The 25,658-nt window shown below is 39.5% G+C and overlaps 1 protein-coding gene across 1 annotated transcript in view; it reads right to left on the bottom strand.

Moving 5' to 3' along the window:
* Positions 1–25,658, bottom strand: part of MARCHF11 (membrane associated ring-CH-type finger 11) — a 155,721-nt gene that overhangs the window by 42,190 nt on the left and 87,873 nt on the right. The window lies entirely within an intron of this gene.

The following is a 25,658-nucleotide window of genomic DNA, read 5'->3' as shown; positions in this document are numbered from 1 at the left end:
GTTGTAATTCCTACACCGTTCACCCTCAAATTAAAGCTGAAAGTCTGCAGTTAACCCCTTAAGGACACAGCTTCAAAAGCTTGTCTTGCACTTAAGGACCCAAGAAATGTTCACATTTTTGGCTGTTTGCGTTCAACTGCAATTTGCATTTTACTATTTTATTGCACCGACACATATTATATACCGTTTTTTAAAGGACAAAAAGGGCTTTAAATTGATGTAACACATACATATATAAATGCTTACCGTATATACTCGAGTATAAGCCGACCCGAATATAAGCTGAGGCCCCTAATTTTACCCCAAAAAATTGGGAAAACTTATTGACTCGAGTATAAGACTAGGGTGGGAAATGCAGCGGCTACTGGTAAATTTCTAAATAAAATTAGATCCTAAAAAAATTATATTAATTGAATATTTATTTACAGTGTGTGTATATAATGAATGCAGTGTGTGTGCATGAGTGCAGTGTGTGTGTGTATGAGTGCAATGTGTGTGTGTATGTGTTGCAGAGCCTTGGTGGGGGGTGGGCATTTTTATAATTTTTTTTGTAATTATTATTTTAAATTTTTTTTGTTATATTATTTATTGATTTATTATAATTTTTAATATTATTTTATTATTTATTTATTTTCGTCCACCCTCCATGCTTGATACAGGGCAGTGAGGGGGGCTCTCACTCCCTGGTGGTCCAGTGGATTGGCATTGTGTAGGAGGGGGCTGGCAGAGCTCTTACTTACCTCTCCTGCAGCTCCTGTCAGTTCCCTCCTCCTCCGGTCCGGTCCGGTCAGCACCTCTGTCAGCTCACAGTGTAAGTCTCGCGAGAGCCGCACTATGACCCCGCTGACAGAGGTGCTGAACGGACCGGCGCAGAGGAGGAGGGAGCTGACAGGAGCTGCAGGAGAGGTAAGAGCTCTCTGCCAGCCCCCTGTCTGTATTATGGCAATGCAAATTGCCATAATACAGACACTGACTCGAGTATAAGCCGAGTTGGGGTTTTTCAGCACAAAAAATGTGCTGAAAAACTCGGCTTATACTCGAGTATATACGGTATTTATTATAAAAAAAATTAAAAAAATGCCCCAAAACGTAAAAATATTGTTTTTTTTCTTCAGTTTTTGCAATAAAAATTGTGTGCATAATTAGTGCAGGTTAAGGAAAGTAATTAAAAATAAGTTAATTTAGTTGTTCTGATTTACAGAATATATAATGTGTCTAGGATTTTCATTTTTTTTGGTAGTTACAGCTCACAAAACACAAGGAGTAAAATAAACTTTTAATGTGGAGCGATTTGTCTTGTAAGCTTAATAGCCATAAAAGAAAACAAAATTGCCACACAAAAGTATATATTTATATAAAGCAGACATCACAAGCTATTTAACTAACATTATTTTGACACTTTTAACGTAGCCATTTCACCGCTTATCCCTGCTAAATATTGGACAAAAATTATTATTATTTTTTTTTGACACACAAAATTATAACAAAGAACTTCTCATGTGTATTTCGTAAAGTTAATGTGTGCTATTCCTGTACAAAACCTAATTCTGTGTTCAGCTACATTTGCGGAGTACAACGATACCCCTATTGTATGTCTTTGGCACTATTTCGTGAAGCTATAGCGCCATATAGGAGACCTGTCCATTTCGGTATTTACAGTAGAATTCTGAGAGACGGATTTGATGGGCCTATGTTTCAATTTGGGCCACTATAGCAGTTTGACTGTTGGAAAACCCCCCACAAAGGCCTACCATTTGTAAAAGTAGACATTCCAGGGTATCTCATATGGTGCATATTGTGCCTTAACATGCCCCCATTTTTTCACCAATGTATGTCAAAGTTTGTGGTAAAAAACTTATTTGGGGCATTTTTAACATCCGCATTACTTTTTTGCTGGGCATTTTGTATATTTGACATGTGCCACCATGATCAAAGCCCCAATATTATGCTCAGCTAAGTCTTCTGAGTAAAATGACACCCCCATTGTATTTCTTTGGCACTATTTCGTGAAGCTACAGCGCCATACAGGAGACCTGTCCATTTCGGTATTTACAGTAGAATTTTGAGAGACTGATTTGATGGGCCTATGTTTCAATTTGGGCCACTATAGCAGTTTTACTGTTGGAAATACACCCACAAAGGCCTAAAATTTGTAAAAGTAGACACTCCAGGGTATCTCGTATGGTGCATATTGTGCCTTAACATGCCCCCATTTTTTTCACCAATGTATGTCAAAGTTTGTGGTAAAAAATTATTTGGGGCATTTTTTACATCCGCATAACTTTTTTGCTGGGCATTTTGTATATTTGACATGTGCCACTATAGTCAAAGCCCCAAAATTATGCTCAGCTACGTCTTCTGGGTAAAATTACACCCCCATTGTATGTCTTCGGCACTATTTCGTGAAGCTACAGCGCCATATAGGAGACCTGTCCATTTTGGTATTTAGAGTAGAATTTTGAGAGACGGATTTGATGGGCCTATGTTTCAATTTAGGCCACTATAGCAGTTTGACTGTTGGAAAAACACCCACAAAGGCCTACCATTTGTAAAAGTAGACACTCCAGGGTATCTCATATGGTGCATATTGTGCCTTTACATGCCCCCATTTTTTCACCAATGTATGTCAAAGTTTGTGGTAAAAAATAATTTTGGGCATTTTTTACATCCGCATTACATTTTTGCTAGGCATTGTGTATATTTGACATGTGCCACCATGATCAAAGCCCCAATATTACGCACAGCTAAGTCTACTGAGTAAAATAACACCCCCATTGTATGTCTCTGGCACTATTTCGTGAAGCTACAGCGCCATATAGGAGACCTGTCCATTTCGGTATTTACAGTAGAATTTTGAGAGACGGACTTGATAGGCCTATGTTTCAATTTGGGCCACTATAGCAGTTTGACGGTTCGAAAAACCCCCACAAAGGCCTACTATTTGTAAAAGTAGACACTACAGGGTATTTCAAATGGCATATTTTAGTAGGATAATTGTTTTGCTAGTTTGTACCAAGTCTAGTAGCAATTAGCGTTTTTTCTGCCTTTTTGACACACACTTGGAGATGTTACTGTATATTTTGCAATCCTTATGTGTGCTCCGGCAGTATAACACCTATTATGTTGCTCAGCAATGTCATCTTAGTACAACAATACCCCCATGTGAACCTTTTTCAGGGATATTTGGATGTTGAAGGGGCACATTGGAGACTAAGCCATATCAGTTTTTTTCAAACTTTGAATTTTGACGCTGGGTCCATGTGCAATTTTAGAGCCTCTTAGCAGGCTGATACTTCAAACCACCCCACAAAGGCCTACCATTTGTAAAAGTAGACACTCCAGGGTATTTCAAAGGGCATATTTTAAACCCTAGCGTAGGATCATTTTTTTTTTGCTAGTTTGTACCAAGTCTAGTAGCAATTAGCATTTTTTCTGCCTTTTTGACACACACTTGGAGATGTTACTGTATATTTTGCAATCGTTATGTGTTCTACGGCAGTATAACACTAATTATGTTGCACAGCTATGTCGTCTTAGTACAACAATACCCCCATGTGTACCTTTTTCAGGCATTTGCCTTTTTGTACAGAATAAATGCATTGTGAGTTCCCATTTGCATAAGGTAAATGCCAAGCTTTTTGTACCATGCCCTGGTCTTCCTCAGTATTAAATAGCAGTTGGTTGGACAGGTCAACTCCCCCCATGTGCTTGTTATAATGCCTAATGCAGACTGGTACCCGTCTAATTTCTTGTCTGCCACAAAATGCGACTCTTCGAGTGTGCTCCGTATGCATAGATGTTAGCATGAACACCTCCTTCTTATCTTTGAATTTGAGAGCCAGCAGTTCGTCCTGGCAGAGAGCAGCCGTTTCCCCACTCTTGAGCTTTTTTTGTGCCAGGGCTTTTGGGAAACGACACGTGTCTTTCGGATAGTGCCGCAGGCCAGTTTCAAAGCAATAAAGCATCCTAAGAAGAGGAATGCTATTATAGTAATTGTCTATAAATAAATGATACCCCTTATTTAGCAATGGGTTAAGTAAATCCCATACGATTTTTCCACTCGTCCCAATGATATCAGGGCAACCTGGGGGATCCAAGTGGCTGTCTTTACCTTCGTAAACACGGAAGGTGTTTACCCACTGGCACTTTCACAAAATTTATACAACTTTATCCCATACCGGGATCTTTTGGCCGGGATATATTGTTTAAACCCCAGTCTGCCCTTGTATTTCATGACAGACTCGTCTACACAAATATTTTTTTGTGGGGTGTACATTGAGCAAAACGGTCTGTTGAAGTGGGAAATAAGGGGGCGAATCTTATAGAGATTATCGTATTGAGGATTATCTCTTGGGGGGCACTTCGAATTGTCGCTGAAGTGTAAAAAGCGAAGCATTGCTTCATATCTGGACCTGTCCATGGTCTGGGAGTAAATAGGGGTGCTGCATACAGTTTTTTTGGACCAGTACATCCTGATGCCGGGTTTTTTAATAATGCCCATTAGCATTGTTAGTGCCCAAAAATTGTTTAATTCTGGCACACTGGTGGGGTACCAACTCCCTTGCCTGGCGATGAGACTCTGATCATTAAGTGTCAGGTACTGCACAGCATAAAAGTTGGTCTGGGTGACTATATCCCCTAAAATATCATCACCCAAGAATAGCTGCATGAAAACCAGTGCACTGTAGTTAGTGACGTCCAACTGAATTCCAGGACTGCCAGTAAACACTGGGATGTCAGGCGTGAAATCATTTAGGGGTTCCCAGTTACCAGCATCATGATCCAGGTCAGTGGACTCAGCGCTTACAACAGAGGGCCCTGCGGTATCTGGCACAGTCTCATCACCACGCTCAGAGACAGTGTCTGTGGCGTCATAGTCGGCTGCTAGTATATCATAAGCCTCCTCAGCAGTGTACCTTCTAGACATTATGAAGGTGTAACTTTAACAAACTTTTTTTTTAACTTTTTTCTTTTTGTTATCCTTTTTTTAAATCTTTTTCTTTAATTTTTTTATAGTTTTTTTAACTTTTAAAAACTTTTCAGAAAGTTTCAGAACTTTTCTAAACTTTTCGTCTCTAACTAGCCTAACACTCCAAATTCCCACTAAAGTCCACCCACTCCAGCTAACTAAGGAATTAACGTTAAATTAATGAAATAACAAATTAAATAAAATTAACCCTTAAGGGTTTAAAAAAAAATAATCAAAATTAACCCTTGAGGGTACGAAAAAAAAATTAGATCACAGTTAAATACTGTGATCAGTAAACTGATCACTTCGGGCAGTGATCAAAATGGCAGGGAAAGGGTTAAAACTGTTTTAAAAGTATTAAAATGACTTAAAACACAGATACACTTTTAACTAAAATAGCACACAATGTTTCAGCACTGATCCGTCTTGCTCCACTTCTCAAACCACACAGAGGTGGAGGGAGGAGGATCAGGAATCCCAGCAGCACTGTGATTGCTGTGACTGGCTGTCACAGCGATCACATGTGCTGGGACAGTTCTATTGGCGGTTGCTGGTCTGCCTCTGACATCGAGGCACCCAGCAACAGCGTTAACCCCACGATCGCCGCAATTGCGGCGATCTGGCGTTAACGTTAGTAAATGACGGAGTTTTCCGTCAGCGGTCCTTAACGCACGGACAAGCTTGACGGAAAATCTCCGTCTTCGGTCCGGAAGGGGTTAAAGCACATCTTGTTTGTTTCATTTCAAACCCATTGTGTTGGTGTATAGAGCCAAAAAGATTAGAATTGTGTCGATGTCCCAATATTTATGGACCTGACTGTATATAATTATCATTTTATACATATATTTATATATAATATGATATAAAATAAATAATTATGTAAATGCATTAAAAATAAAATTAATATATATATATACACACCGTATATACTCGAGTATAAGCCGACCCGAATATAAGCCGATGCCCCTAATTTTACCCCAAAAAACTGGGAAAACTTATTGACTCGAGTATAAGACTAGGGTGGAAAATGCAGCAGCTACTGGTAAATTTCTAAATAAAATTAGATCCTAAAAAAGCTATATTAACTGAATATTTATTTACAGTGTGTGTATATAATGAATGCAGTGTGTGTGTGTATGAATGCTGTGTGTGTATGCAGTGTGTGTATGAATGCAGTGTGTATATAATGAATGGAGTGCAGTGTGTGTATATGAGTGCAGTGTGTGTATATGAGTGCAGTGTGTGTATGAGTGCAGTGTGTGTATGAGTGCAGTGTGTGTATGAGTGCAGTGTGTATAATGAATGCAGTGCAGTGTGTGTATGAGTGCAGTGTGTATATAATGAATGCAGTGTGTGAGTGCAGTGTGTATATAATGAATGCAGTGCAGTGTGAATGCAGTGTGTGTATATGAGTGCAGTGTGTGTGTATGAGTGCAGTGTGTGTGTATGAGTGCAGTGTGTATATAATGAATGCAGTGTGTGAGTGCAGTGTGTATATAATGAATGCAGTGCAGTGTGTGTATGAGTGCAGTGTGTATGTATGAATGCAGTGTGTATGCAGTGTGTGTATGAATGCAGTGCGTGTATATAATGAATGCAGTGCAGTGTGTGTATGAGTGTGTGTATGAATGCAGTGTGTGTGAGTGCAGTGTGTGTGTGTGTGAGAGTGCAGTGTGTGTGAGTGCAGAGCATTGGTGGGGGTGGGCATTTTATTAATTATTATTATTTAATTATTATTATTGTAATATATATTTTTTTAATGTTATTATTTTTTAATGTTGTTATTATTTTTTTTATTATTATTATTTTTTTATTTTATTATTATTTTTTTTAATTTATTTTTTCGTCCCCCCTCCCTGCTTGTTAGCTGGCCAGGGAGGGGGGCTCTCACTCCCTGGTGGTCCAGTGGATGGGCTGTAGGAGGGGGGCTGTCAGGAAGCTGTAACTTACCTTCACCGCAGCTCCTGTCAGCTCCCTTCTCTCTCCTCCGTCCGTGCAGCTCCCAGGTCAGCTTCCTCTGCAACTCTCGCGGCCGCGGAGCGTTGCCACGGTAACCCGTGGCAATGCTCTGACCCCGCGGCTCTCGCGAGAGTTGCAGAGGAAGCTGACCTGGGAGCTGCACGGACGGAGGAGAGAGAAGGGAGCTGACAGGAGCTGCGGTGAAGGTAAGTTACAGCTTCCTGACAGCCCCCGGTCCTTGTCTGTATTATGGCAATGAAAATTGCCATAATACAGACAACTGATTCGAGTATAAGACGAGTGAGTGTTTTTCAGCACAAAAAATGTGCTGAAAAACTCTTCTTATACTCGAGTATATACGGTATATATATATATATTTTTAAATTCGTTCTAACTGTATTTAAAAACTAATATATATATATATTGATATCAAAATACATGTAGAACGAAATAATATATATATCTATATACATAAGTATATACGTATATATCACTATATATATATATATATATATATATCACTATATATATATATATATATATATATACCTATATCACTATATATATATATATATATATATATACCTATATATAAATAAAAATACTTTTCAAAAATTATATATATTATATATTATTAATATATATTAATATCACAATACAGTTAGAACGAAATAAAACACATCTATATATTTTTTAATAATTTATTTTTTTACGTATTTACATATTTTTTTTATATTATATATAAATATATATATATAACAATAATTATATATATATATATATTTAATCCGTATCAGTCTACGTGTAATTTGATATTAATATATATATATATAATTATATATATTAATATTAAAATACACCTAGACAGTGTATGTGTGTGTATGTATATGTGTATATATATATACTTAGATCATATATATATAATATATATATATATATGATCTAAGTATATAATTATTATTTTTTACACTTATTTTAACTGTTTTTTGTTTGATTTCCAGCCAGCAGGGGGACTAACTGTCATTACAGTTAGTCCCCCTGCTGGCAATGCAGCAGCCAGCTATCCCGGCCATGTGATTGTGAGGTCCTCGCAAGGACCTCACTCTCACATGGCCCGGGGGGGCTGAAGAGGACGAAGGTGCCGCGGGGGGTTCCATGGGAGTCCCCCCAACCGCGATCGCCGGCGTGTGATCGCCGGCGACCGGGTAAGTAACAAAAAAACAGAGGGCGTACAATTACGCCCTGCGGCGTTTAAAGCCGCTTAAAAAAGGACGTAATTGTACGCCCTCCGGTCTTAAGGGGTTAAATAACAAAATAAATCAATAAGAAACATTGTATACAGCTGCATACAATGTTTATTATTGATTTATTTTGTTATTTAAACTATGGTGATCCTATTTGCACCCTTATCCTGACGAAAGTTCTGTTGTAGAACTGAAACGTTGATCATCTGTGGCAGTTGCTGAATAAAAGTTAAGTAATTTTTTTACATGAAGTCCTTGGAGTGCTATCTTTACCCTATTCTCTCGCTCTCTCTCTCTCTCTATATATATATATATATATATCACATGTGTGTATATATATATATATATATATATATATATCACATGTGTGTATATATATATATATATATATATATATATATATATATATATATAATAGTTCTACGTATATATTTATGTAATAATTTTACATAATTAGGACATTTTCTTCATTATAATTTGCGGGACCTGCCTGACAACCCAGGCCAAGAGTCCAGGGAATTTGAATTTGCAAGCACTATATTTAACCCTGTAACCTTCCAAGACACCATAAAACCTGTACATGAGGGGTACGATGATATCATCAGTGAAAGTTCTTTTTTTTTTTTGCATTTTTCACACACAAATGGCACATACATAGACGATATAATTGTTGTGAAACGTTTTACTGTTTTGAAACACTAATATTTGTGTTCAGCGAAGTCTCCCGAGTATAAGAGTACCCCTCATGTACAGGTTTTATGGTGTTTTACAAAAGTTACAGAGTCAAATATAAGGCTTGCGTTTCAGTTTTTTCACATTGAAATTCGCCAGGTTGGTTATGTTGCCTTTGAGACCGTATGGTAGCCCATGATGGCATACCATTTGCAATAGTAGACAACCCAAAGTATTGCAAATGGGGTATGTCCATTTTTTTTTTAGTAGCCACTTAGTCACAAACACTGGCCAAAATTGGCGTTCAAATTAGTTTTTTGCATTCTTCACACACAAACAAATATTAAAGGAACACTATAGTCACCTAAGTTACTTTAGCTAAATAAAGCAGTTTTAGTGTATAGATCATTCCCCTGCAATTTCACTGCTCAATTCACTGTCATTTAGGAGTTAAATCACTTTGTTTCTGTTTATGCAGCCCTAGCCACACCTCCCCTGACTATGATTGACAGCGCCTGCATGAAAAAAAAATTGGTTTCACTTTCAAGCAGATGTAATTTACCTTAAATAATTGTATCTAAATCTCTAAATTGAACTTTAATCACATACAGGAGGCTCTTGCAGGGTCTAGCAAGCTATTAACATAGCAGGGGATAAGAAAATCTTAATTAAACAGAACTTGCAATAAAGAAAGCCGAAATAGGGCTCTCTTTACAGGAAGTGTTTATGGAATGCTGTGCAAGTCACATGCAGGGAGGTGTGACTAGGGTTCATAAACAAAGGGATTTAACTCCTAAATGGCAGAGGATTGAGCAGTGAGGCTGCAGGGGAATGTTCTATACACCAAAACTGCTTAATTAAGCTAAAGTTGTTCAGGTGACTATAGTGTCCCTTTAACATTAACTTTGGCCAGTGTTTGTGACTAAGTGGCTACTAAAAAAGACTTGACATACCCCATTTGCTATACCTTGGGTTGTCTACTATTGCAAATGGTATGCCATCATGGGGGTAATTCTCATTCCTTGGCTACCATACGGTCTCAAAGGCAACGTAACAAATCTGGCGAAGTTCAATGTAAAAATACTGAAACATTTTACATGCTATATTTGACCCTGTAACTTCCCAAATTACCATAAAACCTGTACATAGGGGGTACTGTTTTACAAGTGAGACATCGCTGAATACAAATATGTGTATTTTATTGCAGTAAAAGCAAACAGTATTATGACATTCACAGTTAAAATCTCACATAGAACTAAAAAAAAATAAAAAATTCTCATTTTGTCCCATTTTAAAAATATTTTATTCATATTAAATTATGTTTAATACCTAAATATTTGATGTTGGGGGGGCGTGGCCAGCAGAGCAACCGACAAGACATGTTTATGCAGAGCTCCAGCTCCATAAACAATAAACATAGACAAAAAAAACCCCACAGAGATAGAGACCAATTGCACACATTACCCCCAACATCGAGCAAGCACAAAGAACAGCCGAGGCCGCGACTGCCATGACCCTGGGATCGAGAGGGCCGGCCCAGGACAGAACCCGAGACCCTCCATAGACTGGTCCGCCCGAGAATGAGCAATCCCTGAGGATATGAGTGCAGCCCTGCTCATCAACAAGTTACTGCACGGACTGCTATGGAATTATAGTACCTACCCTGCTATCCATTATGACTTGACCCTTTCGGCTTCAGTCCCTATCTCTGATGAATCACCCGCCAAGTCAATATACACGAGTAACGTAAGCCCACTAAAGAGACAGCCTAGTTATATAGGCACCCCATCAAAGCCTTTAACGTCTTATCATATTGTATCTCATTTGTATGATTATTTCTAATTTTTATATATATTTTTTTATTTATGCTGTCGGTCCTGTAGACAAAAGGAGGGGCAAGAAACACATAGCAACGCAATAGTGAGACACCCCTGTACCCTCCAAATAGTACACCCAGGCACACATTATAAAGCCCGCTGCCCATTGCCGGGCTTAGGCCGGCAATCGCACCACTGCCCAGACAAACTCACTATCCTAGACGAGAGCAGAACCCACCCGTTAACTAAAATGCAGAAAACCAGTCACACATAGCATATTACTTTAAAGGCGCTAACCCTAACATACCCATATCATTAATTGGTCACTCAACATCCCCAAAACGCAAGTAATGCCCAAAACATCAGACGCTAGTGGAGGTTCCACCACTAGCTCTCATATCCATTATTTACTGGCTTACACAGCGCTAATAACCCACCTTCAGTATGGCTCACCAATTTAAATGCTTCTCGGTGAATGTTAATGGCCTGAACAGCCCGTTTAAACGGCGTTCAGCAATGCAAGAGATACACAACTCAAAGGCAGTCTGTCTACAGGAAACCCATCTATGTAAACGGAATTCCACCGCTTTCAAACCAGCCCAATATCCCCAAATCTTCCATGCCTTTTTCCCGCATAAGTGAAAAGGCATAACCATAATGTTTCACTTGGACTGGGTATTTCAACAGGACACTGTTTACAGGGATGAATTGGGCAGATTGCAGTGTAGTACACTGAATGGGATTCAACTCACTGTTGCCTCTGTCTATACTCACAATAATTCCAAAACTTCCTTTCTGGCCAGGGCAATGAATAAGATCTCCAAACTGCAAGAAGGACACACCATCATAGGTGGGGATTTTAATTGGACACTGACTTAGATATTAAATGAACCAAGGGGAAATGCCCACTTCACTAGGCCACCTTTCTCAGTCACAAACTCTCCACACTCCTCCATACACATGACCTCTATGATACATGGCGTAGCTTATTTCCGCCTGGAAAGGACTACACATTTTTCTCCCCTGTACATTGCACCTACTCGCGCATAGATATGTGCATAGTGGATAAAATAATCCTGTTGAATATTTCTCTCTTAAACGATCTTGACAAAACAGAATCTAAAAACAAATTAAATCCAAAAAAGCTGACAAAACAGTTCAATAGGATTAAACATGATATACAGGCGTTGTCCCTAACTATTATGGAAAGACAGCTAAGAAAACTCAAACTATCTCAATATATGCAGGGCAATAAAGAAGGCAGAATGCTCGCAAGGAAATTGAAGTCCCAATGACCTTATATGACGTTGGCTAACAAGACCAAACTGTACAATCCTCAGGACATGGTTGAAGAGCTAGCCTCCTTTTACAATACACTTTACAACCTATGACTTGACCAAAGCACACATTAACCTACTAAGGACAAAATCGCGACTTTCCTGAGGAATGTAGACCTACCACAACTGACTAGCCAACAGTGCCAATCCTTACTCGCACAGTTCTCGGAAGATGAGGTACGAAATGCGATCCGTAAACTCCCTAAACACAAAGCCCCGGATGGGTTCTCCAATTATTTTTATATAACTTTTGAAAAACAACTTACAACGCATCTCACAAAGCTTTTTAATCACTTTAAGGACTCAGGGACAATGCCGGAGGATATGTTATTGGCCCACATAATCACCCTGCCAAAGCCTGGAAAACCACCCACAGAATGTGCCAATCTAAGACCTATTTCACTATTAAATGCGGACACGAAACTCTACGCCAAATTATTGGCTATGTGCCTAAAACCTATGTTGCTGGATCTGGTCTCACCAGAGCAAGCAGGATTTGTTTCCTCTAGACAACCTGGAGACAACTCTCGTCATTTTCTAAATTTAATTACCTGAGCCCAAACTAACGAACAGCAGGGCTTATTACTAGCCCTGGACGCTGAGAAAGCGTTTGATCGCTTGAACTGGACATACATGCACAAAGTGCTGTCAAATATGGGTTTCCCTTCCCGCATTTTTAAATAGCATTCTAGCCCTGTATTCCCGCCCCTCAGCCAAAATATACAATTTAGGTTTTCTGTCCAGCCCATTCCATATTATAAATAGAACAAGACAGGGTTGCCCTCTCTCCCCGTTGATTTTCATCTTATTCATAGAACCCCTGGTGAAACATATTAAAATTCAAGATAGGATACAAAGCCTGTGCACCCCAACTGGTGAAATGAAGATAGCCCTCTTTGGGGAAGATGTACTGCCATTCTTAACAAACCCAGATTCATCGCTCCCATATATATATATAAACCTTGTTAGACTGATATGGACAGATGTCCTACTATAAGAATAACTCTAAAAAGTCCCAAGCACTGGCGCTACGCCTCCCCGCACCCACCTTACAACTTATACAATCTCCCTACCCATTTGAATGGCGCAAAACGTCAATATCCTATCTCGGTATTAAACTCCCTACATCACAAAACTTGATAGTGAAAGAAAATCACTTACCACTTATACATAAGTTAGATCAGCAGCTCAAAGCATGGGAAGATAAGGGAAAATCGTTGCTAGGCCGTATATACACTATAAAAATGATGATCCAACCACATATATTGTATCTTTTCCGAACTCTGCTAATTGCCCTGCCAAACTCTATACTGAATAAGTTTCAAGCACTTATCAATGCACACATTTGGAAAAGAAAACCCCCACAAATAGCACAAAACCTATTATGGCTCCCATTTACAGGCATACCCAATGCAAAATTATACTACAAAGCCTCGCTGCTTGCACAGGGCATATCAGTACTTGAGCGTACCTCTCCCCCTGTATGGCTAGCGTTAGAAAATGCCTGCATGACCCAAGGCACGGTGACACATAACCCGAGAGGAATATCAATATGTTACCTGCTACTAAAACTTTACTCTACATATGGAGACAGATCACCCCAAAGCTCATAGATGATAATGATTTAATGTATGCAGCTCCCTTACAGGTCACTGCCTCCCTCACGACAGACCTGTATTTAAACCCATGGATAAAACAAGGTGCCCTAAACGTACGCTCTCTATGCAACAGTAAAGGCATTAAGCCATTCCCAGAGCTACTCAGGGCCTACTCCTTACCACCCACGGAAATATTCTCTTACCTACGCATCAGAAATATTATGCATGAACACAAACTTAGAGCAAAAGATATCCAACTACTACCACCCTTTGTCCACAAATGCATGGGGAAACTACTGCATACCAAAGCTCTGTCACTCTGCTATAACACTCTAATGTCTAATAACACTCTAATGTCTAATGTCTAATGAGACAAAGATAAACTCTCGAATATGCAGAGATGGGAGAAAGACCTGGGTAAACGAATTCTGCTGACAACCTGGCACCAAGCACAGAGGAAAACTAAAAAGGCCTCTAGCAGCTTAGCTCACTGGGAAGCATTTTGCAAACTCACTCATGCGATGGTTGTTGGTGCCCGCAAAGCTCGCACACATATATCCTGGGTCGTCTACGATGTGCTGGAGGTGTTTGGGGCAAGCAGGTACCCTGCAACACAGTTTCTGGGCATGCCCGGGCATTACAAAACTCTGGCAAGATCTTGAACAGTTCTTCCAGGATGCCCTAAAGGTTAACATCCCCATGCATTCAGAATGTTTCCTTCTACACATATTTCCCACGCCGCTCCCTCAGGATATAATCTATATAGTCATACACTGTTTAATAGCAGCTAAAACTGCAATTGCATAAAGATGGAAACAATCACAGCCACCCATTATGTCCGAGGTTATCACTAGACTTGACACCTCGAGCAAATATGAACAAATGGCATGCCGACTGAACGGCAATGAGGGTAAATATACAAAGGGGTGGCAGAGATTGCTGTCAATCAGAGACTTATATGTATACCCAGGATATACTTGAAAACTAGAGAAATCTCAACGTAGCTTTCCTAGTAAAATATTTTATAATTAAATAAATATATAATGTATAAGACTCAAAGACAAAACTAGATACAATACCGACTGCCCTAAGGGTGCCATTACACATAGTGAACAATAACGCACATATGTAAACGCATGTGATCACAAGTCCCACGAGAAGAGGACGTGCAGCGCTACCGCCCAAAGGAATTCTCATGTAAGGCCACCCCTCCCCCAGCCTAGAAATTAGCCTGGGAAAGAACTAATATACCTTCACATCAGGAATGACCACAAATAGGCCTAGGTCCATCCCTAGCAGACATCAATACACCCTCTATAACATGCTATTACCCCCCACCCTATGTTTCTTCTCTTCTGATTTTTTTTTATGTGGTTACTCATGTCGTTTAACTCTAGGCTCGGATGGCATCTTTGGCAAAGTCCAATATAAGGCGTACAGTTGGCACAGACAAGATACAATCAGCAAAAAACAAAAACAAAAAAAGATGTGTTGGCCGTTTTTAATATATATATATATATCTTATATTAATACAAGCATTCTGGAGATTCAAACCGAGGATCTTATACCTGACATAAAACCATGCTGTTAACAACTGTGTTCACTTGTGTTAGACCATCTTTGTTCATTAAATTTAAAGCATGATAAATGTCATGGTTAGTGGCCTGAGGCAAGTACAAGTATGTGACCCTCTACTTTAACTGGGTCACTAGCAACCCATAGAAAAATGCTGATGTGAACATAGTAGTCAATCCTATCCCATTAACATTGAACACCACATTGACATGATTTGTTTTCTCACACATCAGCAAATTCACAGTTGACTTCTGTGTTAGATTCTCAGTTAATTAGTTTAAGTGATTCTGAGTGGGAAAGTGAAACAGCCAGACTGGTAATTGATCACATCAGTTGTCTGTGAATAAACAGAGAAAGCTTTGATTCAACCCATATCAAGGAATGTTATAAAGCCCATAACCTGCCTTAAAAGAAACATGTTACATTATGGTACTCATTTATTGAATAGTGTAAAGTCTTTTACACTGTGAACTTTTAATATTATTTAAAATTAATTTCTTCCAGCTTTACAATTAAAGACTAGTAGTGATTGTGATTATGTTGTCTAGCGTCTTGGGGTGATGTCCTACATTTTTCTTTTAAATATTTACTAGAGGTGTAACTAAACCTGGACTCTTCACAGCATGTGGAGTCTGCTACCTCCTTGGCTGCATTAATAACAAAGAAATAACATTTCTGAATTGTTAGTGTCAATTTTTGCCCAAACCTGGATAGCATTGAGTGGCTGAGTGATGAACAGAGGCTAGCCATTAGTAAGCTATAGTGGTTATGCTGTGTATTAAGTCCTTTTAAGAATCAGCATGCTATTCTCTTGATCTCCTTAATCAAATTCAAAATAAATGCAGCAGATGTAGTTTTATTGTCTTAAATGGTGAATAATATCAATCAGTATCTGATTGTAGATAGTAACTGTGCATGGATAAGCAACGTAACATGGTAACATAGAAAAAGAGTAGCGTATTTTTCGCTCCATAAGACGCACCTCACCATAAGACGCACCTAGTTTTTAGAGGAAGAAACCCAGAAAACAATATATTCTAAACAAACTGTCCCATAGTGTTTCTTACTATGGGACAGTTTGTTCAGAATATTTTTTTTCTCCCCTGTCCCATAGTGTCCCCCCCTCCCCATAGTCTTCAACCCCCCCTCCCCATAGTCTTCAACCCCCCCTCCCCATAGTCTTCAACCCCCCCCCCCTCCCCATAGTCTTCAACCCCCCCTCCCCATAGTCTTCACCCCCCCTCCCCATAGTCTTCACCCCCCCTCCCCATAGTCTTCACCCCCCCTCCCCATAGTCTTCCTCCACCCCCCTCCCCATAGTCTTCATCCACCCCCCTCCCCATAGTCTTCATCCACCCCCCTCCCCATAGTCTTCATCCACCCCCCTCCCCATAGTCTTCATCCACCCCCCTCCCCATAGTCTTCATCCACCCCCCTCCCCATAGTCTTCATCCATCCCCCCTCCCTATAGTCTTAATCCCCCCTCCCCTCCCCTCCCCTCCCCTCCCCATAGTCTTCATCCCCCCTCCCCTCCCCATAGTCTTCTCTTCTCTCCCATATTCTCCTCTCCTTGTCCCATAATTACTTACCTGTCTTGTAGTGTTTCTCGGCAGCACAGGGCGCACCGCGGTACTGGAACTTAAATTTCAGGTTCCGGTTTCCGGCGGGACTGAAAGGAAGTGTGCACACTGAGCTGAGTGCGCACTTCCTTTCAGTCCCGCCGGAAACCGGAACATGAAATTGAAGTTCCAGTACCGCGATGCGCCCTGTGCTGCCGGCCAACGCTACAAGACAGGTAAGTAAAGCTTCATATTCGCTCCATAAGACGCACAGACATTTCCCCTCACTTTTGAGGGGAAAAAAAGTGCGTCTTATGGAGCGAAAAATACTGTATATATTCTGGTCAGATTTTTTACTGGTCTTTTCAGAGATTGTTTGAAAACCCCAGCTTCACTGCATAAAAGCAAAAAGTATTTTTTTTAATTGAAACTGACACTAACATGTGGTATAATTAATCATAAAGTCTTTAAGTAATATGGCTGTAATGCATCATGCGACTATGCGGATCTACATGATAATCTGACGTTATTATCCTTAAAATGTATTAACAATATATACTCCAAATGCCCACAGCATAGTTTATACTTACTGCTCTGGCAAAGAAACTAAAATAATAATACAGAATTAGTTCCTCCTAATGTCTTGTATAGCTAGATGTAGACAACAAATCACCGAATTGTCAATATTTATTTACCAGCAAAACTTATAGAGATTTTACTCACTAATCCCTATATGATATAGGTTAACAAAGTGTAGTGTATCATTATTAAACTAGCTCCGCAGTAGACAAGAAATATTTGTGTTTGTTTGTTCTAATACTATTGCCCTTAGGAAAATGTAAACATGCTTTAGTGCTTTGAAACAATTTCAAAGATGTCAGATAGATTTGTTGGGCATCTGTTCTTTATTATGGATAGAAAGTTACGAAAGAGGCGTACTGACAACAGATTCAGCAGCGCACTAAGTGGATACAATACTTAATGGGACATTATAGGCACCCAGATCACTTCATCTCATTTATGTAATGTCCCTGTCCCCTTAACCCTGCAATGTATAACTTTTAGAGAAACTACAATGTTTATATTGCAGGTTTAAGGGACACTATACTCACCAGAAGAACGACAGCTTATTGTATCTGTTCTGGTGAGTATAGTCAGTCCTTGCAGGTTTCTTGCATGAAACATGTTTGGTTTTTTTTCCAGGGAAAATGCTGTGTTTACTTTATAGTCCAGGGATTCCTCCACTGGCCACTCATCAGATGGCTACTAGAGGTGCTTCCAAAGGCAGTGCTGCATCCTCTGCATGTACTGTCCTAGGAAGCCTACACCTTCTGCATGGAGACACTGAACTTTCCTCATAAAGATGCATTGATCCCACGCATCTCTATGAGGTGATGCTGATTGGCCAGGGCTGTGTTTAACTTATACTGGCTCTGCCCCTGATCTGCCTCCTTGACAGTCTCAGCCAATCATATGGGAAGCAGGCAGATTAGGGGCAGAGCCAGCAGTGTGACAAAAAGTTAGTTTTTACTATATTTATAGGGGTGGGGGGGGGGGGGGGGGGGGGCAGTGGGTTATTTTAACACTATAGGGTCAGGAATGTCCTAGAGACAGGAGACATATCTGTAATATTGTTAAGCGGGCAAAACAGGAAGGGGAATTGGATGTACTTGTCCATCTAGGGACAAATGACTTGGCTTGCAATGAGGGTTCAGAGGTAAAGCAGTTTTTTTGTGTTTTTGCCAATGATGTATGGCAGGTCGCTTCCACACTGTCATTGTCTGAAGTTCTGCCTGTGCATAACACTCAGAACGACAGGCAGATGTGTATTAGGGAGCAAGGATTTGGCTTAATTTCTCATGGTAGCTCTGTTTGGAATGGAAATAAACTGTACAAAAAAGATGGTTTGCATCTTTCTCAAAAGGGAACACATGTTCTTAGTGAGCAGTTCAGATGTTTTGCTAGGACGTATTTAAACTAGGAAGGGGGCAAAAGGGTAATAAAACATCAATCCAATTGCCCCCCAAACCAAGGACAGAAAGTGCTTGTAGCTAGTGTGTTAAAAAATGATAAGCTTAGAGTCATGTCTACAAATGCTCGCAGTTCAGGGAATAAGATCCATGAACTTGTCGCAATAATGGCAGCTGATAATATAGATTTAGTCATTGTTACAGAGACATGGTTCAATAAGAAAAATGACTGGGACAAAGCAATACCAGGCAGGGACGTGTCTTCCGCGAGGCAAACAAGGCATCTGCTTTGGGCAGCACTTTGCAGGGGGCGTCAAAAAAAGCCGCACCGCAAACGCCCAGGCAGATCCCTTGCTTGCCTCGCTTCCTGGGGGGCTCAAGAGCTGGCCGGCTGGCCACTTTTGAGCCCCAGGGCGGCAGGTGGCAGGCAGTGAGGGAGAATACTTACCCGAGCACTTCCTGCTCAGCTCCCTCCGCGCTGCTTAATGAAGCCGGGAGCCGGAATATGACTTTATACTGGCTCCCGGCATCACTAAGCGCCGCCAACTCAGCCTGTGCGCCCCCTGTCTGGCCGACCAGCAGCCACACTGGACAGGTAAGGAATCCACTCCAGCTCTCCCATGGAGGCCGGGTGGATTTAAAATAAAATAAAAATAATAATTTGTGAGTGTGTATGTGTCTGTAAGTGTGTGTGTGTCTGTAAGTGAATGTGTGTGTGTAAGTGTGTATATGTGTGTGTCTGTAAGTGTGTGTGTGTCTATGTGAGTGAATATGTGTGGGTCAGTAAGTGTGTATGTATCGGTCAGTGAGTGTGTGTGTCTGTCTGTGAGTGTGTGTGTCTGTCAGTGAGTGTGTGTGTCTGTCAGTGAGTGTGTGTGTCTGTCAGTGAGTGTGTGTGTCTGTCAGTGAGTGTGTGTGTCTGTCAGTGAGTGTGTGTGTGTGTCTGTCAGTGAGTGCGTGTGTGTGTCTGTCAGTGAGTGCGTGTGTCTGTCAGTGTGTGTCCAAGTAATAGTATGTGTATGTCATTGTTTGTCAGTGTATGTCTGTCAATGAGTGTATGCGTCTGTCAATGAGTGTATGCGTCTGTCAATGAGTGTATGCGTCTGTCAATGAGTGTATGCGTCTGTCAATGAGTGTATGCGTCTGTCAGTGAGTGTGCGTCTGTCAGTGAGTGAGCGTCAAAAGGTTAGCATTTAGTAATTATAAAAAAAACAGAGTGGGGAGGATAGACAGATCTATAAGATTAGGCAGAAACAGGCTAAGCAAGTTATAAGAGCTTCCAAATCAGACACAGAAGAGAAAATAGCACAGTCAGTAAAAAAAAAAAAAAAAAGGGGGAGAAAATATGTTTTTGATAAATGAAGAAAAGGAAAGTAAATCAATGATTAGTTAGATTAAAAAAAATAAGGAAGGTATGTAGAAGAGGATAAAGGTCTAGCTGACTGCCTCAATGAATATTGTTGATCAGTATTTACAGATGAAAATGAAGGAAAGGGACCTCAGTTAGGAAAAAGGACAAATTAGTAATATGTTACATGTGAGTTTACAGAGGGAGAGGTTCTATTTCAACTGTCAAAAGTAAAGACAAATAAGTCAATGGGGCCTGATGGAATACACCCAAAGTTATTAAAAGAGCTTAGTGGTGTACTAGCAAACAATTTACAGATTTATTTAACCAATCATTGTTAACAGGAGTAGTCCCAGAAGATTGGAAGTTAGCGAATGTTGTGCCCATTCACAAGAAAGGTAATAGGAAGGAGTCGGGCAACTATAGGCCAGTAAGCCTTACTTCAGTAGTGGGGAAAGTAATGGAAACCATGTTAAAGAATAGGATTGTTGAACATTTAAAATCACATGAATTTCAAAATCAGAGACAATATGGGTTTACTTCAGGGAAATCATGCCAAACAAATCTTAATGATTTTTTTGATTGGGTAACTAAAATAATAATGGATCAGGGTGGTGCAGTAGACATTGCTTACCTAGATTTCAGTAAGGCTGTAGATATTGTTGCACATAGAAGGCTTATCAATAAACTGCAAACTTTAAGTTTGGATTCCAATATTGTGGAATGGGTAAGGCAGTGGCTGCCAACAGAGGGTCGTAGTCAATGGAGTATATTCAAAGCACGGTCTTGTCACCAGTGGGGTACAGTGGGGTACCTCAGGGATCTGTACATGGACCCATTCTCTTTAATATTTTTATTAGTGATATTGCAGAAGGTCTTGATGGTAAGGTATGTCTTTTTGCTGATGATGCTAAGATATGTAACAGGGTTGATGTTCCACGAGGAATAAGCCAAATGGCAAATGATTTAGGTATATTAGAAAAATGGTCAGAGTTGTGGCAGCTGACAATTAATGTGGATAAGTGCATCTTGGCCGTAAAAAGTAGAGTACAGAATATTTGATAAGAGTCCTAACCTCAACATCTGTGGAAAGGGATTTAGGGGTAATTATTTCAGATGACTTAAAGGTAGGCAAATAATGTAATAGAGCAGCAGGAAATGCTAGCAGAATGCTTGGTTGTATAGGGAGAGGTATTAGCAGTAGAAAGAGGGAAGTGCTCATGCCATTGTACAGAACACTGGTGAGACCTCACTTGGAGTATTGTACACAGTACTGGAAATCATATCTCCAGAAGGATGTTGATACTTTGGAGAGAGTTCAGAGAAGGGCTACTAAACTGGTTCATGGATTACAGGATAAAACTTACAAGGAAAGGGTAAATGATCTTGACATGTATAGCTTGGAGGAAAAATGAGACGGGGGGATATGATAGAAACATTTAAATACATAAAGGGAATTAACACAGTAAAGGGGGAGGCTATATTTAAAAAAAAGAAAAACTACCACAACAAGAGGACATAGTCTAAAATTAGAAGGACAAAGGTTTAAAAATAATATCAGGAAGTTTTACTGAGAGGGCAGTGGATGCATGGAATAGCCTTTCAGCTGAAGTGGTAGAGGTTAACACAGTGAAGGAGTTTAAGCATGCGTGGGATAGGCATAAGGCTATCCTAGCTATAAGATAAGGCCAGGGACTAATGAAAGTATTTAAAAATTGTGCAGACTAGATGGGCCGAATGGTTCTTATTTGCCGTCACATTCTATGTTTCTATGTTTTGTGTTCCTGACCCCATAGTGTTCCTTTAAGACTGCATTTAGTGACCATCTCCCATACAGCCACTAGAGGCACTTCCTGCAGTGTAACATAGTATAACTCCATGAAACGAAGCTTGGCATCCTCATACTTTGCATGAGGACATCCAGCATCTTAAAAAAACCCATAGGAAAGCATTGATTGAATGCTTTCCTATGGTAAAGGAATAATGCACGCGCATGCGCATGATGTTTCTGGATTACCATTACATTGGCAGAGGAGAAGCCCGATTCAGGGACCTCGGCGCTGGTATCACATAAGTAAAATAAAGTTTTTTTTTTAAAACCTTTATTTGCCAGAGAGGTGTAAGGGGCCAGGAAAGAGGGACACAATAGTGTTAGGAATACAGCTTTGCGTTCCTAACACGTTTGTGTTCCTATAAAGAATACTATTTTAACCCCTTAAGGACAGAGCTTCAGAAGCTTGACTTACGCTTAATGACACAAGCAATTTTTGCATTTTCTTGCTGTTTGCGTTCAACTGCAATTTGCATCTCTCTCATTTATTGCACCGACACATATTATATACTGTTTTTTAAAGGACAGAAAGGGCTTTAATTTGATATAACATATAAATATATAAATGCTTACTTATTATAAAAAAAAATACAGAAAAATGCAAAAAAAATGAAAAATATTGTTTTTTTTTTACAGTTTTTGCAATCATAATGTGTGCATAATTAGTGCAGGTTAAGGAAAGTAATTAAAAATAAATTCATTTAGTTGTTCTGATTTACAGAATATATAATGTGTCTGGGATTTTAAGTTTTTTTTGGTAGTTACAGGTCACAAAGCACAAGGAGTAAAATAAAATTTTAATATGGAGCGATTTTAGAATTTGGTATGTTTGTCTTGTAAGCCTAATAGCCATAAAATAAAACAAAATTGCCACACAAAAGTATATATTTATATAAAGTAGACATCACAGGCTATTTACCTAAGGTTGTTTTGACACTTTCTACGTAGCCATTTTACCGCCAACCTCTGCTAAATATTGGAGTAAAATTGTGTTTTTGGGGGGTTTTCGCACACAAACGTATAACAAAGAACTTCTCATGTGTATTTTGTAAAGTTGTTGTGTGCTATTCCTGTACAAAGTTTTATTATGTGTTCAGTTACTTCTGCTGAGTACAACGGTACCCCCATTGTATGTCTTTGGCACTATTTTGTGAAGCTACAGTGCCATATAGGAGACCTGTCCTTTTCAGTATTCACAGTAGAATTTTGAGAGACGGATATAATGAGCCTATGCTTCCATTTGGGGTATTATAACAGTTTGACTGTTCAAAAACCCCCACAAAGGCCTACCATTTGTAAAAGTAGACACTCCAGGGTATCTCATAAGGTGCATATTGTGCCTTAACATGCCCCCATTTTTTTACCATTACATGCCAAAGTATGTGGTAAAAAATAATTTTGTGCATTTTTTACATACGGATTGCATTTTTGCTGGGCATTTTGTATATTTCATATGTGCCACTAAGTTCAAACCCCCCAAATTATGCTCAGCTAAGTCTTCTGAGTAAAAGGACACCCCCATTGTATGTCTATGGCACTATTTCGTGAAGCTACAGTGCCATACAGGAGACCTGTCCTTTTCAGTATTCACAGTTGAATTTTGAGAGACGGATTTAATGAGCCTATGCTTCCATTTGGGGTATTATAACAGTTTGACTGTTCAAAAAAAAAACCCACAAAGGCCTACCATTTGTAAAAGTAGACACTCCAGGGTATATCATAAGGTGCATATTGTGCCTTAGCATGCCCCCATTTATTCACCAATATATGCCAAAGTATGTGGTAAAAAATAATTTTGTGCATTTTTTGACATACGGATTGCATTTTTGCTGGGCATTTTGTATATTTCATATGTGCCACTAAGTTCAAAACCTTCAAATTATGCTCAGCTAAGTCTTCTGAGTAAAAAGACATCCCCAATGAATGTCTTTGGCACTATTTTGTGAAGCTACAGTGGCATATTGGAGACCAAGCCATATCAGTTTTTACAGAACTTTGAATTTTGACGCTGGACCTATGTGCAATTTCCAAGCATCTTCGTAAGTTTTAAATTCAAACTACCCCACAAAGGCCTACCATTTCTTAAAGTAGACACCCCAGGGTATTTCAAAAGGCATATTTTGAACCTTAGCGTGGGATCATTTTTCCGCTAGCTTGTACCAGGTGTAGTGGTAATAAGCGTTTTTTCTGCCTTTTTGACACACAAAGTGAGTTTGCACAGTATATTTTGCAAACCTTATGTGTACCACCACTCTATAATACTTTATATGTTGCTCAGCTATGTCGGCTGAGTACAAAAATACCCCCGTATGTACCTTTGCCAGGTATATGTGGACATCGGAGGGGCACATTTGGGACACAGCCATTCCATTTTTTTTCAAACTTTACATTTTTACGCTGTGCCCATGTCCCATTTTAGAGTATTTTACCAGGCTATATAATCCAAATACCCCATAAAGCCATACCATTTCTTAAAGAAGACATCCCAGGGTATTTCAAAAGGCATATTTTGAAAATTAGTGTGGGATAATTTTTCCGCTAGCTTGTACCAGGTGTAGTGGTAATAAGCGTTTTTTCTGCCTTTTTGACACACAAAGTGAGTTTGCACAGTATATTTTGCAAACATTTTGTGTACCACCACTCTATAATACTTTATATGTTGCTCAGCTATGTCGGCTGAGTACAAAAATACCCCCGTATGTACCTTTGCCAGGTATATGTGGACATCGGAGGGGCACATTTGGGACACAGCCATTCCATTTTTTTTCAAATTTTGAATTTTTACGCTGTGCCCATGTCCCATTTTAGAGTATTTTACCAGGCTATATAATCCAAATACCCCATAAAGCCATACCATTTCTTAAAGAAGACATCCCAGGGTATTTCAAAAGGCATATTTTGAACCTTAGAGTGGGATCATTTTTCCGCTAGCTTGTACCAGGTGTAGTGGTAATGAGCGTTATTAAATGTATTTTTTTACTTTTTAAAACTTTTACTTTTTTTTTTTTTTTTTTTTAAATTCTTTATTTTTAGGTGCATGAGTTAGTTTAACAAGCATTTGTGTCTTGCCCCAACAGCAGGAACATACATTGAAATAGACAAAGCATAACAGTTGTGGCATAGGAAATCGGTGCACATTTTTGTATAAAGGTTATAAGGAGAATACAAGATGATTAGAGGTGGTGTGACAGCATATCAAATAATACACTGATCAGGTTATTTCGGCTGACTACATGAGTGTCGCTTGTGCGATTAAACGAGTGTTGCGCATATGCTATCTATTCTGGTTGAGCAAGCTTAAAACTGAAGACTAGGCCCTCCTGACTGGAGGGTAGCCAAAGGCAAGGAACACGTTTTACAGAAGTCACCCTGGCCTATATTAACAGTTCCTGTTGGCTTTGGACAGTAGAAAAAACAGACTAAGTGCATTGATAACAGGTTGAACATATATGCATTTAAATTGTAATATTTTTGTTAGAGCTAGCTGCTTGCTGGCTGTCCAGGGTGTGTGGAGCCCGGTGAAGGTCCCACATAACTCGCTAAATTCAGTGCTTTTATGTAAAGGATATATTAATAAGTTCATAGCTAGTCGATATTTTAACGGTTTACACATAACAAGATTGGAGGACTAGATCCTATGAACTAACATGTGTAAGACACAGTGAACTGATGTAAGACTAGCTATCTTGTGTTGCAGCGTACTCTTAAACAGCCTTTTGCAAAAGCAGAGGCATAATGAGTAGTCTAAGTACATAAGGATAAAAACTATTAAGGTGAAA

Source organism: Pelobates fuscus, chromosome 4, assembly GCF_036172605.1.
Source record: "Pelobates fuscus isolate aPelFus1 chromosome 4, aPelFus1.pri, whole genome shotgun sequence".
In the NCBI taxonomy this organism is placed as follows: Eukaryota; Metazoa; Chordata; class Amphibia; order Anura; family Pelobatidae; genus Pelobates; species Pelobates fuscus.
The sequence above is the reverse complement of the archived record's forward strand: the minus strand, read 5'-3'. Positions and strand labels throughout refer to the sequence as shown.